A 19,182-nucleotide genomic window follows, 5' to 3' on the forward strand; every position below is an offset into this window, starting at 1 on the left:
GCTAGTAAAATTTAGGGGAAAAAAGTATACTACTGGCTTCAAAACAGAGATATATACATATATATGTATATATGTATATATATCCAACACAATGTAGTAGAGCCCTGAAGTAAATTAAGTGCCTATATATGCATGGGTTTATTAAAAATTTGCTAAGTCATGTCCGACTCTTTGCAACCCCGTGGACTGTAGCCCACCAGGCTCCTCTGTTTGGAATTTTCCAGCAAGAATAGTGGAGTGTGTTGCCATTTCCTTCACTAGGAACCAAGAATACACAATGGGGAAAGAATAATCTCACCAAAAAACGGTGACAGGAAAACTGGATAGTCACATGCAAAAGAATGAATCTAGACTACTCTATTACACCATACACAACAATTAAATCTGAATGGATTAAAGAATTCAACGTAACACATGAAACCATAAAACACCTGTTGAAAACATGGACATTAAACCTCCTAGAGGGAATTCCCTGGTGGTCCAGTGGTTAGGACCCTGAACTCTCACTAGCAAGAGTCTTGGATGGATACCTGGTCACGGAAATAAAATCTCACAAGCTACATGATGTGGCCAAATAAGTAAACAAACAAAAGAGCTCCTGGACCAGTCTTGGGGGTGATTTATATTTTTGACACACAAAACGAATGTAACAAAAGCAAAATAAACACAAGGAACTACATCAAGCTAAAACATTTTCACAACAAAGGAAATCATCAACAAAATGAATGGGAAAAATATTTGCAAATCATATATTTGATAAGACATCAATATCTGAAATATATAAAGAAATCATACAACTCAGTGGAAAAAAAATCTAATAAGTGGGCAGAATATTTGAATACACATTTTTCCCAAGAAGACATAAATATTGCCAATAGGTACATGAAAAGATGCTCAACATCACTAATCATTGGTGAAATGCAAGCCAGAAACACAATATTACTTCACACCTGTTAGAATAACTGTTATAAAAAATACAAGAAATACCAAGCATCATCAAGGATGTGGAGGAAAGAGAACTCCTGTGCACTGCTGGTGGGAATGCAAATTGGTACAGCCACTATGGAAAACATTATGGAGATTCCTCAAAAAATTTAAAATGGAACAGTCATACCAGCAATTCCACCTTTGGGTATTTATTTAAAGAAAAGGATACCACTAATGTGAAAAGATACCATTGCAGTATTATTTGCCAAAGCCAAGATATGACAAAACCTAAAGTGTTGAAGTTCATTGATGGATGAACAGATGGAGAAAAGGCGACCATAAAATATAGAGCCATAAAAAGGAAATCTTGCCATTTGCAACAACACGACTCGACCTTGAGGGTATTATGCTATGAGAAATAAGTCAAAGAAAGACAAATACTGTATGATCTCACTTATATAGTGGAATCTAAAAAACAGTATTAAAACAAAACTGAGATTACAGATACAGAGAAAAGACTGGTAGTTGCTGAACTGGCAGGGGGAGGAGGGGTGAGCAAGGCGGGTGAGCAGAATGGGTGAAGGGGGTCAAAAGGTACACGTTTCTTGTTATAAAATCAATAAGTTATGGAGATATAATGTATAGCATGGTAACTATCATTAATAATACTGCATTATGTGTTTGATAGTTGCTAAAAGTATAAATGTTAAGAGTTTTCACAACAAGAAAATTAATCAAGTAACTATATATGGTGACAGATGTAAACTAGACTTATAGTAGTGATCATTTTGCAATATATACAAAATGGTCAATCATTACATTTTATACCTGAAATATAATGTTATATGCCCATTATACCTCAAAACAAAAACAAAAACAAAAACCAACAATCCATTGGTATCAATCAAAATGCAACTAAGCTCTCACATTGGGGTCTCTTTGCATACAGAAGATATGTCACTACCAAAATGTTCATGGCTCTCCTGGGACTGTGGGACCCCAACTTCCTCTACTCTTTGCTCTTTTGATATTAAGCTTCAGAAAAGGAAACGAGTTCTTCACTGCAACTTCATAGACTTCTGATACAGACTTTGGTGACTTGGCCTTTTTGCAAGTTTTTGAGACTTTCAGAATGTGATTATGGTTAGTAATCAAGTTGTGAAGGAAACATTAGAGCAATCCACACATTTGGTTTAAATGGTAGATATCACATAAGATGACAGTAACACCAGGCAAAGTGGCAAATCCAGGGTTGTGATGATAAAGAAAACTTTCCATCAATCTGGGGAGAAGACACAGATGCACGAAAACACTGAACAAAGCAGTATATTGGGGTTCAGTCTAATGGAAGTGAATACATTTAAGTATTAAAAGTATTGTTTATTAAATTACTTCACTCTGAGTTAGAGTAGAGATATACATAAACACTGGAGTTGTCATCTCTTTAAGGGGATTTCAGTTAAGTTCTATTAAGCAGAGGCTTAAATTTCTTTTCTATATAAAGGTCCCATGGAGATAAAATAAGACATGTCTCCCATCAAGGTTTCAGTTCAGTTCAGTTCAGTCACTCAGTAGTGTCTGACTCCTTGTGACCCCATGGACTTCAGCACGCCAGGATTCCCTCTCCACCACCACCTCCCAGTGCTTGCGCAAGCTCATGTCCATTGAGTCAGTGATGCCATCCAGCCATCTCATCCTCTGTCATCCTGCCTTTGGTCTTTCCCAATGAGTCAGCTCTTCACATCAGCTGGGCAAAGTATTGGAGCTTCACCTTCAGCATCAGTTCTTCCAATGAATATTCAGGACTCATTTCCTTTAGGACTGACTGGTTGAATCTCCATGCTGTCCAAGGAACTCTCAAAAGTCTTCTCCAACACCACAGTTCAAAAGCATCAATTCTTTGGCACTCAGTGTTCTTTATAGTCCAACTGTCACATGCATATGTGACTACTGAAAAAATCATAGCCTTGACTAGATGGACATTTGTTGGCAAAGTAATGTCTCTGCTTTTTAATATGCTAAGTTGGTCAAAGCTTTTCTTCCAAGAAGCAAGCATCTTTTAATTTCATGGCTGCAGTCACGATCTGCAGTGATTTTGGAGCCCCCCAAAATAAGGTCTCTCACTATTTTTTAATATTAAAAAAAATGTTTCCCCCTCTATTACCCATGAAGTGATGGAACCAGATGCCATGATCTTAGTTTTATGAATGTTGAGTTTGAAGCCAACTTTTTCACTTTCCTCTTTCACATTCATCAAGAGGCTCTTCAGTTCTTCTTCACTTTCTACCATAAGGGTGGTGTCATCTGCATATTTGAGGCTATTGCTATTTCTCCCAGCAATCTTGATTCCAGCTTGTGCTTCATCCAGCCTGGCATTTCACATGATGTACACTGCATATAAATTAAATAAGCAGGGTGACAATATGCAGCCTTGACGTACTCCTTTCTCAGTTTGGAACCAGTCTGTTGTTCCATGTCCAGTTCTGACTGTTGCTTCTTGACCTGCATACAGATTTCTCAGGAGGCAGCTAAGGTGGTCTGGTATTCACATCTCTTTCAGAATTTTCCACAGTTTATTGTGATCCACACAGTCAAAGGCTTTGGCATAGTCAATAAAGCAGATGTTTTTCTGGAACTCTCTTGCTTTTTTGATGATCCAGCGGATATTGGCAATTTGATCTCTGGTTCCTCTGCCTTTTCCAAATCCAACTTGAACAACTGGAAGTTCACAGTTCACATGCTGCTGAAGCCTAGCTTGGAGAATTTTGAGCATTATTTTGCTAGCATGTGAGATGAGTGCAATTGTGTGGTAGTTTGAACATTCTTTAGCATTGCCTTTCTTTGGGATTGGAATGAAAACTGACCTTTTCCAATCTTGTGGCCATTGTTGAGTTTCCAAATGTGCTGGCATATTGAGTGTAGCACTTTCACAGCATCATCTTTTAGGATTTGAAATAGCTCAACTAGAACCCATCACCTCCACTAGCCTTATGGATGAAAGCGGTTATGCAGAGAAAAATTACATGCTGGGATATGGTACATTTTTCCCCCACAGTTTATGAAATTAGTAATCCAATGGCATTATCCAGGCTTATGAAAATAAGAATCACTCATATAGCTTTCATGATATTTTCAGTTACTTTCAAAAACTAATTAACTTTAGGAAAATTTTGTGGCAAATTATTGATAACTTCTGATCAATGAAATATATTTTCTCCATAATGATATTCACCAAAATTACTGTCTGTTGTGAGCTGAATTGTATCCCTGCAGAAATTCATGTTGAAGCCCTAATCACCCCACCCCCATATCTTAGAATGTAATCCTATTTGTAGAAAGGGTCCTGAAAAAGCTAATTAAATGAAAGTAATGCCATTGGGATGGGCTGAACACACTATGGTGTCCTTAAAATAAGAGAAAATTTGAATACAATCATGAATAAAGTGCTGATGATGTGAGGTCACAGGGAAAAGATGGCCACGTAAAAGCCAGGAAAAAGACCTGAAACAGTTACTTCCCTTTTGGTTCTTGAAAAGAACCGACCGGCTGACACCTCAGTCTCAGACTTCTAGCCTCCAGAACTATGAGAACATAAGTTTCTGTTGTTGCTGCTGCTGCTGCTAAGTCGCTCAGTCGTGTCCGACTCTGTGCGACCCCAGAGACGGCAGCCCACCAGGCTCCGCCGTCCCTGGGATTATCCAGGCAAGAACACTGGAGTGGGTTGCCATTTCCTTCTCCAATGCATAAAAGTGAAAAGTGAAAGGGAAGAGGCCACCCTAAATCTGTGGTACTCTGTTAAGCCATTTGCAGCTCTATCAAGGGAATACACTCTCTTTGCTTCATTCTACTGTAATCTTCATTATGAGTCTGAGGTGACAGGTTAAAGGGAGTAGGGAACATTAAGTCTTATTGCTCATTATATTCTTTCTATATAAGTCCATCAATCATATCAGATAGCAAAATACTGAGGGCCCATAGTTTTCCATGTACAAAGTCATTTAAGCCTTACATGCATAATCATAAAAGGTAATTTCTATGATTATTCTAATCATGTAGATAAGAAAACTTAGTAAGTTAAGCACCCTACCAGAATTCCAACAGGAAGTAGAACTGAAACTCAGGGGTTAGATTCTGAAGTTTGTGCTCTTAACTCTTTCCCAGGAACATGCATTTTTCTAAGCATCACTTTGAGTTGTGAAGAAAAGCTGTATTTGAGGTAATGCCCATGTGTTAACTACTAATATAATTTCTACATGAATGGCAGGTAAAATCCAAAAACTGACTATAGAAGTACTTCCATTCTTGAAGAGGTAGTCCTTTACTCCTCCTTTGAATGGATGGAATTTTGTGACTTGGCCCAATGAATTGTTTGTTGTCATTTAGTCGTGTCTGAGTCTTTTGTGACCCCTTGTATTGTAGTTCACCATTCCTCAGTCCATGGAATTCTCCAGACAAGAATATTGGAGTGGATTGCCATTTCCTTCGCCAGGGGATCTTCCTGACCCAGGGATGGAACCCATGTCTCTGGCACTGGCAAGTGGATTCTTTACTACTGAGCCACCAGGGAAGCCCTGCCTTAATAAATATTAATAGAAGGTAGTAAAAGTGATGCTGCACAAACTCCATGACCAGATCATAAAAAACTACATTTTCCTCCACCTGTCTGTCTCTTGATATGCTCATCCTTGAATATGGAATTAACTATATTCATTCCTACTACTGGGTTCCAGTGGTAAATGAAAATGTAGAACCCCTGTTGAAAAAATCTCGAGAATTTTGACTTAATAACAACAGAGCATTCAACCAAAGGTGGGAAGGCCTTTCTAATAGCTACACAGGCTGCACACCTAAGAAACTGGCGCTGCTGGGAATTCAGCCACAGTTGGCTCGAGTATAACTCTAACGAATTAACACATATATACTTATGTCTAAAAATGTTGACTTTTAATTTTAATTGTATGTGTATGGCAGAGAGGAGGTTACCATAAATACATATATACTGTATGTTTTCTCATCTACTGCTCATCCTGTTTACCTTAGGTCAGGAGTTTAATATTTTTCAGAATTCTGAGCACCTGCCAAAGGTTTCTGACAATAAACACATCCTATTTGCAAACAAACAGTAGATATTCCTTTATGATTCATAATAGTCTTTGACTTCCCTCATTTATAAAACAGGAATCAAGAATTTTCTTTATCAAATGAAGTATAGATATCTTATTTCAAAAATCTGTTAATTATACATGAAGTAAATCAAACTCATATTTTACAAATTTACTTAAAAAGATAATGTACATTGGCTATGTGATCTTGACTTCTCCAGAAGGTGACATCTACTAGAAATCTTTTTTTTCTAAACTATGAATTATAAAATTGGAGGATTTATTAGGAATGATGTCAGCCTCATGGTAGCGTAAGTCATTCCTCTTTTTTTTTTTTCTCTAGCTTTTTAAAACAACTAACCAGATACTCATAACCAAACAAAAGTACCTCTGTACTTTATGCCCAGGGACCCAAGTTTCTAGCCCACAAGAGCATCCCAAAATAAACAAACAATAATTTGGTAAGGGCTGTGGATCCAAGGGATTCAGGGAACCTGCTCCACACTCCACTGGACTTGATTAGGAAGAAAAAAAATAATAATTGGAGAGTGTACAACTGGGCAGATACCCATGGACGAGAAAGAATTTATAAAAAGTGTAGCCTGCTAGAGGTGAGATTCTAACACTCCATCGAATCAGGATAGAGGTAAGTTTGGACATAGAAGAGAGGGAGACTCACGCCACCCTGCTTCCACCTCAGAGCTACACTGCAGGGACTAAACTTTTGGCTGCTGTGATGGTGACGTCTCCTGTGGAGGAGGTGGGAAGAAAAAGCTGTGAGTGAGTGCTCAACCACCCCACGGGTGAGGCTTACGTCTGGAGAAAGCTGTTTGTCTCCAACAGCTCTTGATTTTTGAGGAGGAACCTCTATGACTGGGTAGGGGAAAGAAGGAGAAAGAGAAGGAAACAGATAAGAATATCAAAGAGCATTAAAGGACTACATTCCCTGATGTTGGCTTCAGGACTTCAGCAGGAAGTCTATCCACAAACCTCTGGGAGTATCCCACTCAAGGATGTCCCTTCCAGGCCTCTGGGTACCCCCAAATCCTCAAGTGCCAAACCCACATTTCCCCCTCCCTCCCACTGCACTCTGTTGCAGACCCCATTAGCAAACACTTAGAGGGAGCCAGAGTAGACAAAGAGGCTGATCTGATAATAGGCCAGGGAGAAACCACAAATCTGAACTATAGCTCCACCTTCTGGAATACAAAAGAAAAATTTCTAATAGGCTCTTGAATTTTAAGAAGCAAAAAAAGTCATAAAACCTTAGTTACAGAGGTGTCTGCTACCTACAAGAAACATATTTCAGCTCTAAAGACACATACAGTTTCAAAATAAAGGATGTTGTTATTGTTTAGCTGCTAAGTTGTGTCTGACTCTTTTTGAGATCCCATGGACTGGAACCCACCAGGCTCCTCTGCCTATGGGATTTCCCAGGCAAGAATACTGGAGTGGGTTGCCATTTTCTTCTCTAGGGGATCTTCCTGACTCAGGGATTAAACCCGTGTCTCCTGCACCTTCTGCATCGCCAGGCAGATTCTTTACCCCTGAGCCATCTGGGAAGTCCAAAATAAAGGACAGAAGAAGAAATTTCATTCAAGTAAAAACCAAAATAAAGTGTATATCAGTTCAGTTCAGTTCAGTCTAGTTCAGCCACTCAGTCGTGTCCAACTCTTTGCGACCCCATGAATCGCAGCACGCCAGGCCTCCCTGTCCATCACCAACTCCTGAACTTCACTCAGGCTCATGTCCATTGAGTCAGTGATGCCATCCAGCCATCTCATCCTCTGTGGTCCCCTTCTCCTCCTGCCCCCAATCCCTCCCAGCATCAGTCTTTTCCAATGAGTCAACTCTTCGCATGAGGTGGCCAAAGTACTGGAGTTTCCGCTTCAGCATCATTCCCTCCAAAGAAATCCCAGGGCTGATCTCCTTCAGAATGGACTTGTTGGATCTCCTTGCAGTCCAAGGGACTCTCAAGAGTATTCTCCAACACCACAGTTCAAAAGCGTCGATTCTTTGGCGCTCAGCTTTCTTCACAGTCCAACTCTCACATCCCTACATGACCACTGGAAAAACCATAGCCTTGACTAGACGGACCTTTGTTGGCAAAGTAATGTCTCTGCTTTTGAATATGCTATCTAGGTTGGTCATAACTTTCCTTCCAAGGAGTAAGCGTCTTTTAATTTCATGGCTGCTGTCATGGCACTGCAAATTCCATCTGCAGTGATTCTGGAGCCCCCCAAAATAAAGTCTGACACTGTTTCCATTGTTTCCCCATCTAGTTCCCATGAAGTGATGGGACCAGATGCCATGATCTTCGTTTTCTAAATGTTGAGCTTTAAGCCAACTTTTTCACTCTCCAATTTCACTTTCACTTTCATCAAGAGGCTTTTTAGTTCCTCTTCACTTTCTGCCATAAGGGTGGTATCATCTGCATATCTGAGGTTATTGATATTTCTCCCGGCAATCTTGATTCCAGCTTGTGCTTCTTCCAGTCCAGCGTTTCTCATGATGTACTCTGCATATAAGTTAAATAAGCAGGGTGACAATATACTGCCTTGACATACTCCTTTTCCTATTATAGCTCTTCTTATATCAGATAAAATAGACTTGAAGCTGAAAACGGTAACTAAAGACAAAGATCTTTATATAAAGTAAAAGGACTCAATACATTTAGAAGATATAAATATATACACACCCAACATTTGGGCACCTAAGTGTCTTAAGCATATAGTAAGAAATCTGAAACAAGAATTAGAAAGCAATACAATAATAGTAGATTTCAATACCCTACAGTCAGTAACGGATAGATCATCTGGAAAGAAAATCAAAAAGGAAATGTTGGAATTGACCTATGCTTTAGACCACAGAGACTTAACAGATCTACCAAAATAAATAAATAAATAAAAACAGAAATACAAATTACCAAATCCTATGAGATATTGCAAAAGCAGTTCTAAAGGGGGATTTCATGGCAAAATATACAAACATCAGGAAATAAGAAAGATCTCAACTAAACAACCTAACTTCATACTTCAAGGAATTGAAAAAAGAACAATTTAAGCCCAAAGTTAGCAGATGGAAGGAAATAATAAAGATCAGAATGTAAATAAATGAACTAGAGATGAGAAAAATAGTAAAAATGATCAATGATACTAAGAGTTGGTTTTTCAAAAAGATAAACAACATTGAGAAAACTTTAGCTAGACTATCAAGGGAAAAAAAAGAACACTCAAAAATAGAAATTAAAAAGGAAAGTACAACTAATACTTCAGAAAAACATAGGGTCATAGGAGACTATAGGCATACCTCACAGATATTACAGGTTCAGTTTCAGAAAATTCCAATAAAGCAAATATTACAATAAAGTGAGTCACACAATTTTCTTATTTTCTAACACATATAAAAGGTATGTTGCATCATACTGTAGTTTATTAAGTGAGCAATAGCATTATGTCTAAAAATGTGTATAACTTACATAAAAATACTTTACTGCTAAAAATACTTTAATGTTAACCCATCATTTGAAACATCAGCAAGTCTCAATCTTTTTACAATACTAACATCCAAAGATCACTGATTACAAATTACCATAACAAATATAATAATAAAAAAATTGAAATACTGTGAGAATTATCAAAATGTGACACAAGTGAGTAAATGCTATTGCAAAAAAATGGCACTGACAGACTTGCTTGACTGAGAGTCACCACAAACATTCAATGTGTGAAAAATGTAATATCTGGAAATTCAATAAAGCAAAGGGCAATAAAATGAGGTATGCATGTAACTAGGGCTTTCCAGGTAGTGCCAGTGGTAAAGAACCTGCCTGACAACATAGGAAATACAAGAGAAGTGGGTTTGATCCCTGAGCCAGGAAGATCTCCTAGAGGAGGAAATGGCAAACCACTCCAGTATTCTTGCCTGAAAAATTCCATAGACAGAGAGAGGAACTTGGCGGGCTACAGCCCATGGGGTTGCAGACAGTCAGACACAACTGAACACGCACCATCCATGCCTGTACTATGAACAATTGTGTGCCAAAAAATTAGATAACCTAGGGAAAAAATGTTGTCTACTCCTAGAAACACACAACCCACCAAGACTAAATCAGGAAGATGTAGAAAATCTGAATAGACCAAATAATGAGTAAAGATATTAAACCAGTAATAAAAAATCTGTCAAAACAGAAAAGCCCAGAGCCAGATGGCGTCACTGGTGAATTCTAGCAAACATTTAAAGAAGAATTAATGCCAATGCTTCTCAAATGTTTCAAAAAATTGAAAAAGAGAGACCATTTCCAAACTTGTTCTATTGAATAATCCAGCATTACTCTATTAAAACCAGAGAAGAACACTAAAATCAAATAAAAACTAGAGACCAATATTCCTGATAAAAATAGATAAAAATTTCAACAAAATATTAGCAAAGTAAATTTGAGAATACATGAAAAGTGTTACATACTATGACCAAATGGGATTTATCCTTGGGATGAAAGTATGTTTCAACATATACAATTTTATACATAAAATACATTACATTAATAGAATAAAAGATAACAAATGCATGATTATCTCAGTAGATGCAGAAACTGTATTTAACAAATGAAACATCTTTTCATGATAAAAATTCCTCAGCAGATAAGGTATAGAAGTGACACATCTCAACATAACAAAGGTTATATACAATAACCCACAGCACATATACTAAGTGGTGAAATATTGAAAACTTTTTCTCTAAGATCAGGAACAAGACATGGATTGACACTCTCACACCTGTTATTCAATATAGTACTGCAAGGCCTGCTTAGAGTAATTAGGCAAGACAAAGAAATAAAATGCAACCAAATTGGAAAAGAACAAGTAAAATTGACTTTTGGCAAATGATACAATTTTGTATTCAAAAAATTCCAAAGGCACAACCAAAAATTTATTGGAATTGATTAGTGAATTCATTAAAGTTGGAGAATGTAAAATTAGCATACAGAAATTAATTGTATTTCTATACACTAATAATGAAATGCTTGAAAAATTTAAAGAAAGTATCTTGTTTACAATATTATCAAAGACAGTAAAGTACCTAGGAATAAATTTAACCAAGGATGTGAAAGATCTGTAAAATGAAATATACAAGACTTTGTTGAAAGAAATCAAAGATGGTACACAGAAAAATGGAAAGACATTGTATGTCCATGGATTGAAAGAATTCACATTATAAAATATCCATACTACCCAAAGCCAATCATAGAAAAAAAAAATCCAAAATTTTTATGGGACTAGAAAAGACCCCAAATAGCCAAAGCAATTCTGAGCAAGAAGAATAAAGACAGATGTATTATGTCCTGATTTCAAACCATACTACAAAACTATATTAATTAAAACAGTATGGCACTGGCAAAAAACTGACACATAAACCACTGGAATAGAATAGAATCAAGACATCCAGTGGGGAAAGGAAAGTCTCTTCCACATATGTCACTGGGAAAACTGGGTATAGATATGCAGAACAATGAAATTTAATTCCTTTTATCACTCACAAAATTTAACTTAAAATGGATCAAAGACTTAAACATACAATTTGACACCATAGTACTCCTAGAACATAGAAAATTATTCAACATTGATCAATGATTTTTTGTATACATTACTAAATGCATGAGCAACAAAAGCAAAATTTAACAAAAGGGAGTACATGAACTTAAAAGCTCTGAACAGCAGAAGAAACAACAAAATGAAAAGGCAACCTATGAAATGAGGGATATTTTGCAAACCATATATTGGATAAGAAGTTAATATCTAATATATATCAAGAACTCATATAACTCAAAGGCAGAAAAAAAATTAAAAGTATCCAATTTAAAAATGAATATAGATACTGAAGACACATTTTTCCAAGGAAGACATGTAAATGCATAAGAGACATGCAAATTAAAACCACAATGAGATATCCCCTCACAGCTAGAAGAATGGCTAGCATCAAAAAGAAATAGCAAGTGTTGCAAGGATGTGGAAAAAGAGAACCTTTGAATGCTGTTGATAGGAATGTAAATTGGTGCAGTCTTTATAGAAAACAATATGGATATATTAAAAAAGTTAATAGATCTACTATGGTATGAGAAAGGAAACAGAAATGCAATACAGAGAAATATATGCATTCCCATTTATTGCAACATTATTCAAATTAGTGAAAATATTGAAACAACTTAAGTGACCATCAATGGATGAATGGATTAAAAAGATGTGGTATGTATACACACACACACACACACACACACCTCCACAAAGAAACATTATTTAGCCATGATAAAGAAGGACATCCTACCATTTGCAATGATATAGATTGACCTTGAAGACATTATGCTAAGTGACGTAAGTCAGACAGAAACAGACAAACTATGGTATCACTTGTATGTGGAATCTAAAAAAGTCAAAATTGTAAAAGGAGAGAGAAAAATGGTGGCTACTGGAGGTAGGAGAGTAGAGTAGAAGAAAAAGACAAGTGTTGTTTAAGAGTAACTTGGATCTAAATCAGTGCATGTATTATAATGTATTTATGTATATAGTGATGTATTCTTTATGTATATAGTGTATATGGTCATGTATCATAATCATCAAGCTTGTTAAGAGTAAATTTTAGATATTTTATCCACTAGAAATATATCACTATGTGTGGTGACAGAGGTATATTTATGTGTTGTAACAGAGGGTGTATATTGTCACCCTGCTTATTTAACTTATACGCAGAGTACATCATGAGAAATGCTGGACTGGATGAAGCACAAACTGGAATCAAGTTTGCCAAGAGAAATATCAATAACCTCAGATATGCAGATGACACCACGCTTATGGCAAAAAGTGAAGAACTAAAAAACCTCTTGATGAAAGTGAAAGAGAAGAGTGAAAATGTTGGCTTAAAACTCAACATTCAGAACACTAAGATCATGGCATTTGGTTCCATCACTTCATGGCAAATAGATGGGGAAACAGTGTAAACAGTGGCAGACTATTTTAGGGGGCTCCAAAATCACTGTAGATGGTGACTGCAACCATGAAATTAAAAGATGCTTGCTCTTTTGAAGAAAAGTTATGACCAACCTAGACAGCATATTAAAAAGCAGAGACATTACTTTGCCAACAAAGGTCCATCTAGTCAAGGCTATGGTTTTTCCAGTAGTCATGTATGGATGTGAGAGTTGGACTCTAAAGAAAGCTGAGTGCCGAAGAATTGATTCTTTTGAACTGTGGTGTTGGAGAAGACTCTTGAGAGTCCCTTGGACTGCAAGGAGATCCAACCAGTCCATTCTAAAGGAAATCAGTCCTGAATGTTCACTGGAAAGACTTGCTGAAGTTGAAACTCCAATACTTTGGCCGCCTGATGCAAAGAGCTGACTCATTGGGAAAGACCCTGATGCTGGGAAAGATTGAAGGTGGCAGGAGAAGGGGATGACAGGGGATGATATAGTTGGATGGCATCACTGACTCAATGGACGTAACTTTGAGTAAACTCCAGGAGTTGGTGATGGACAGGGAGGCCTGGCATGCTGCAGACCATGGGGTTGCAAAAAGTCAGACACAACTGAGCGACTGAACTGAATTGAACTGTGACAGAGGTACTAATTATTGCTACAGTGGGAATCATATTACAATATACATATGGATCAAAGTAACATGTTGGACTCCTTAAATTTACACAATGTTATGTGTTAAATATATTTCAAAATTAAAAAGTAAAGAAATGCCATGTAATAAAAATGTTTATAAATGCTATGTGTAAAGAGAAAGAAATGGATTTATGTTCTGAAGATCAAGATAAAATTAGAGCAAGGGAGTATTGTTCTCTAGAAGATTAATTTAAACTGCCATTTTTTGGCTCATGGAGAAAACTGGTTCACAGAAGTGGAAAACTTAAATTACTAAATATTTCAAAGATAATAGAGCAACACAATTAATTCACGGAACACATAGCACTCCTACTAAGTTAATAAGCAAGTGTGCTTTATTAATATGGTACCAAGAGCTAAGAAAAATTTAGTACTTTATCAACAACAGTTCTAATTTTCGCATAACCATTTTGATTAGCACTATAATTATCTCCATTTTAAAGAGGAGTACAATAAGGTGAAGCAAGTTTAAGTGATTTGCTTACAGTGATAAAGTCAGAGCTGTAATTCATACCCAGGTAGGAAAGCTCTGTATCCCACACTCCCAACCACAGTTTCTCAAAGCATGTTCTGTAGCATCCCAGTGTTCTCTGAGAATTTTCAGGGGTTCTTAAGGTCATCTTATTTTCATAATAGTGAGACATTATTTGCCTTTTGTTTGCAATACTGACTTTGCACTGATGATGCAAAAAATTGGTAGAAATACTGGCATCTCAGTAGAAATCTAGACTCAGTAGGAATATAGACTTCCCTGGTGGCTTAAACGGTAAAGCGTCTGCCTACAATGAGGGAGACCCGGGTTCAGTCCCTGGGTTGGGAAGATCTCCTGGAGAAGGAAATGGCAACCCACTCCAGTATTCTTGCCTGGAAAATCCCATGGACGGAGAAGCCTGGTAAGCTACAGTCCATGGGATCGCAAAGAGTCGGACACGACTGAGCGACTTCACTTTTCACTTCAGTAGAAATCAAGGCAGCAGCATAATAATAATCGTAAATATCATCACCATGCATTTGCTTTCAAGAATAAAAAATGAAAGAGTTAACTGACTTAAGATTTTCCAAAATAAAACAGTAAAAATTATTTTTGAAAATCTTTGTAAATACACATCTGTTTTATTATTAGCCTGTATGGCTTAGTAGGAAGTACACATAAAACATTTCTGTTAAGTATTATAGTATGATGGTTGTCCTAAGGAACAGCAATAGTTTGAGTTATGAACAGAAAAAGCCACTCTTTTCATGAAATTTTTTTAACTGAAAATCAAGTGTTATGTAAACTAAGGTAATGTAGATTTGGGTATTTTGCAGCCATTTTTCTGAAAAAAGGAATATAGAAATTGTTATTTCAGGGAAAGCTACTACTGATAGCTATTGCCAATAATAAAAAAATTTGGGCTTGATAGCTCAAATCAGAATTTTGAAAAGCTTGTATGAAACTCACAGCTTCCCAATACTTAATGGTTTCTCTGATGAGATTAGCATGAGTACTGATGAATGTGACTTTTTTTTAAATACTCTCTGATGAAATGTTTCACCTTTTGGAAGGTCTGCCTAACTCAGTAAACCAATATTTTCCAAATGATATCTGCATTTACCAAATGATTCTTGGTAATCCAGCTATTCAAAGTGTGAAATAGTGAAACATCACACTGTACGCCTGGAAATTAATATGTTAATTATATCTCAATGTTTTTTAATGTGAGAAAAGGGTATTAAAATATAAAGCTTTTCCTTAAAAAGAAACTATAACATAGATCAAGATATTTTACTATGACACAGAAGAAAAAACTGATTAATGCAGTTTTAGATTTCATTTTCAAATAACCATTAGTGTAATACTACTTGCTAAGTTTTAGCATAATATCAAACAAAATACATGATTATCTGAAAAAGCTATTAAAATACTTCTCTTTTCCATCTGTGTATTTGTGTGAGGCCAGATTTTCTTTTATGTACTTCAACCAAAACCAAGGTATAATTGATTGAATACAGAAGCGAGTATCATAACCCGCCTCTCCATGAAAGGTTCACCCATAAACAGATTTGCAAAAGTGTCACGTTTGTCACTAAGTTTTTGTTTTTAAAAAATAGCTGTTTTTCATAAAGTGTTACATATGTGTTAACTATAATAGGTTAATTATTGTTAAATTTAATTGAATTAATATGTGTTTTAAATTTATTTCATTATATGATAAATATTGATAGCTAAGATCCCACAAGCTCTGCAGTGCAGCAAAAGTAATAAAAAATAAAGAAATTTTAAGTTAAGAAAAAAGAAAGATGATCAATATTAGCCACCAAAGAAATATAAATCAAAACCACAGGGAGATACTACATCATCAGTTCAATTCAGTTCAGTTTAGTTGCTCACTCGTGTCCGACTCTTTGAGACCCCATGAATCGCAGCATGCCAGGCCTCTCTGTCCATCACCAACTCCCGGAGTTCACTCAGACTCATGTCCATCGAGTCAGTGATGCCATCCAGCCATCTCACCCTCTGTTGTCCCCTTCTCCTCCTGCCCCCAATCCCTCCCAGCATCAGAGTCTTTTCCAATGAGTCAACTCTTCACATGAGGTGGCCAAAATACTGGAGTTTCAGCTTTAGCATCATTCCTTCCAAAGAAATCCCAGGGCTGATCTCCTTCAGAATGGACTGGTTGGATCTCCTTGCAGTCCAAGGGACTCTCAAGAGTCTTCTCCAACACCACAGTTCAAAAGCATCAATTCTTTGGCACTCAGCCTTCTTCACAGTCCAACTCTCACATCCATACATGACCACAGGAAAAACCATAGCCCTGACTAGACGGACGTTTGTTGGCAAAGTAATGTCTCTGCTTTTGAATACGCTATCTAGGCTGGTCATAACTTTTCTTCCAAGGAGTAAGCGTCTTTAATTTCATGGCTGCAGTCACCATCTGCAGTGATTTTGGAGCCCCCAAAATAAAGTCTGACACTGTGTCCACTGTTTCCCCATCTATTTCCCATGAAGTGATGGGACCAGATGCCATGATCTTTGTTTTCTGAATGTTGAGCTTTAAGCCAACTTTTTCACTCTCCACTTTCACTTTCATCAAGAGGCTTTTTTAGTTCCTCTTCACTTTCTGCCATAGGGGTGGTGTCATCTGCATATCTGAGGTTATTGATATTTCTCCCAGCAATCTTGATTCCAGCTTGTGCTTCTTCCAGCCCAGCATTTCTCATGATGTGCTCTGCATATAAGCTAAATAAGCAGGTTGACAATATACAGCCTTGATGTACTCCTTTTCCTATTTGGAACCAGTCTGTTGTTCCATGTCCAGAATAATTATAATAAAAAAGACATAATAAGTGTTGATGATGATGTGAACTTGAAACCCTTATGGTGGCTCAGGGGTAAAGAATCTACTTTCCAATGTAAGAGACATGGATTTGATCCTTGGGTCAGGACAATACCCTGGAGTAGGAAATGGCAACCCACTCCAGTATTCTTGCTTGGAAAATCCATGGATAGAGGGGCCTGGTGGGCTACAGTCCATGGAGTCACGAAGAGTTGGACACAACTGAGCACACACATGCATATAATGCTGGTGGAAATTTAAAATGGTGCAGCTGCTTTAGCAAAATAGTCTGGCAATTCTTTCCAAAGGTTAAACATAGATTTACTATGTACTTGTGTATGCTCAGTCATGTCTGACTGTTTGCAACCTCATGGACTGTAGCTTGCAGGCTCCTCTGTCCATAGAATTTTCCAGACAAGAATACTGGAGTGGATCTTTCGGACCCAGGGATGGAACCCACATCTCTTGCATCACTTGCATTGGCAGCAGCTTTTTTACCCCTGTGCCACCTGGGAAGCCCATATGACCCAGAAATTCCACTTCGAGGTATATATATGAAGAGTTGAAAACATACATATACACAAAAACTCATACACAAATGTTCGTAGTTGCATTATTCACAAAAATGGTAGAACTTTCAGAAAGCAGAAACAATCCAAATGCCTATCAACTGATAAGTGTGTTAACAGATTATCAAGCAATAAAAATAGATGAAGTCTTGACACAAACTGTAACACAGGTAAACCTTGAAAACACATCCTAAGTAAAAGAATCTAGTCATGAAAGACCACATATGATTCCATTTATACACTATATCCAGAACAGACAAATCTAGAGACAGAAAATAAATTAGTGGTTGCCAAGAACTGGGGGAGGCGGGGCATGTGTGAAAGGGAATAAAAGTGTTCTAAAATCGATTGTGGTGATGGATGCAAAATTGTTGTATAATTTTGGTTGTAGCAAAAATCACTGAATTCTACACTTTAAATAGGGAAGAAAACTAAAATGCTTAGCTTCATATAAAGTGAAAAGTGTTAGTCGCTCTGTTGTATCTGACTCTTTTGCAACCTGTGGACTGTAGCCCACCACCTTGCTCTGTCCATGGAATTAGCCAGGCAAGAATACTGAAGTAGGTTGCCATTCCCTTCTCCAGGGGATCTTTCCAACCCAGGGATTGAACCCTGGTCTCCTGCAATTGCAGGCAGATTCTTTGCTTTCTGAGCCACCAGGGAAGCCCCAATTTCATATATAACATATACATATGCACGTTTGATATCTGCCATAGTTGAGAACATATAACCTGCAGAGGAAATTTCTTTTATCCCTGGATGGCTCTGCAATGAGAAAAGTTTTGGTCATTTCAAACCCCAAGTCAATATTCTGAAGTTTGGCAATCTAACAAAACTACAGTTCTAGTCATCTAGGGTAGCATTGTATTAGTTATATGGGTTGGTACTTTATGCCAACATACTGTTAAAGTATTAATTCAAACTGATATTCAGTTTAGTAGCTAACATTCAGATATCAAGCCTTCTTGCAGCCCAGAGACTACTTCCCAATCACATTACTATTTTCTTCCATTCTTTTTGAACTAAATGCAATAATTTTTATTTACTCACTTTTAAGTTCATTTTACTAGGCAGATTGTTCTATTATGTTAAGCTTCCTTTAGATTTTAATTACTTCACTAATGACCACTTCCTTCCTGTTAATTGCAAATTTTGCAAAACGTACTTAGTGTCTTTATTCATATTATTAGTTAAATTATTATGAAAAAATGTCTCTCAAAACTTCTGTGTCACCCACATTTCTGTTCCTATCCACTAGATTTATGAAAAACCTTGACAAATGCCTTGTTAATTTCACATAAGAAGAAAGAGAAAATTATATTAGTCATAATGACATGTACTAAATGAAGCAATTAAGACTTCTGGTGATTAATGGTCTCATTTTCTAAGCACACAAATTTTAAATATTGAATTCTAGAAACTTAACAACCAGGATCTATATAATAACATCTGCTAATAATTATCAGAATTTAATTTCTTTGTCTTTTGGAAAACACAAGCTACATCTTTCCATCTTTTTCTTCTTTTTGATTCTTCCAACAGTAATGTCACCTGCTTAATCTTCCCAGGTGGCAGAGTGGTAAAGAATCCACCTGCTAATGCAGGAG

At 36.9% G+C, this 19,182-nt stretch overlaps 1 long non-coding RNA gene across 2 annotated transcripts in view; it reads right to left on the bottom strand.

Moving 5' to 3' along the window:
* The window catches only part of LOC129630394 (uncharacterized), a 200,244-nt gene that overhangs the window by 97,127 nt on the left and 83,935 nt on the right, over window positions 1-19,182 (bottom strand). The window lies entirely within an intron of this gene.

This window comes from Bubalus kerabau, chromosome 16 (genome assembly GCF_029407905.1).
Source record: "Bubalus kerabau isolate K-KA32 ecotype Philippines breed swamp buffalo chromosome 16, PCC_UOA_SB_1v2, whole genome shotgun sequence".
NCBI lineage: Eukaryota > Metazoa > Chordata > Mammalia > Artiodactyla > Bovidae > Bubalus > Bubalus kerabau.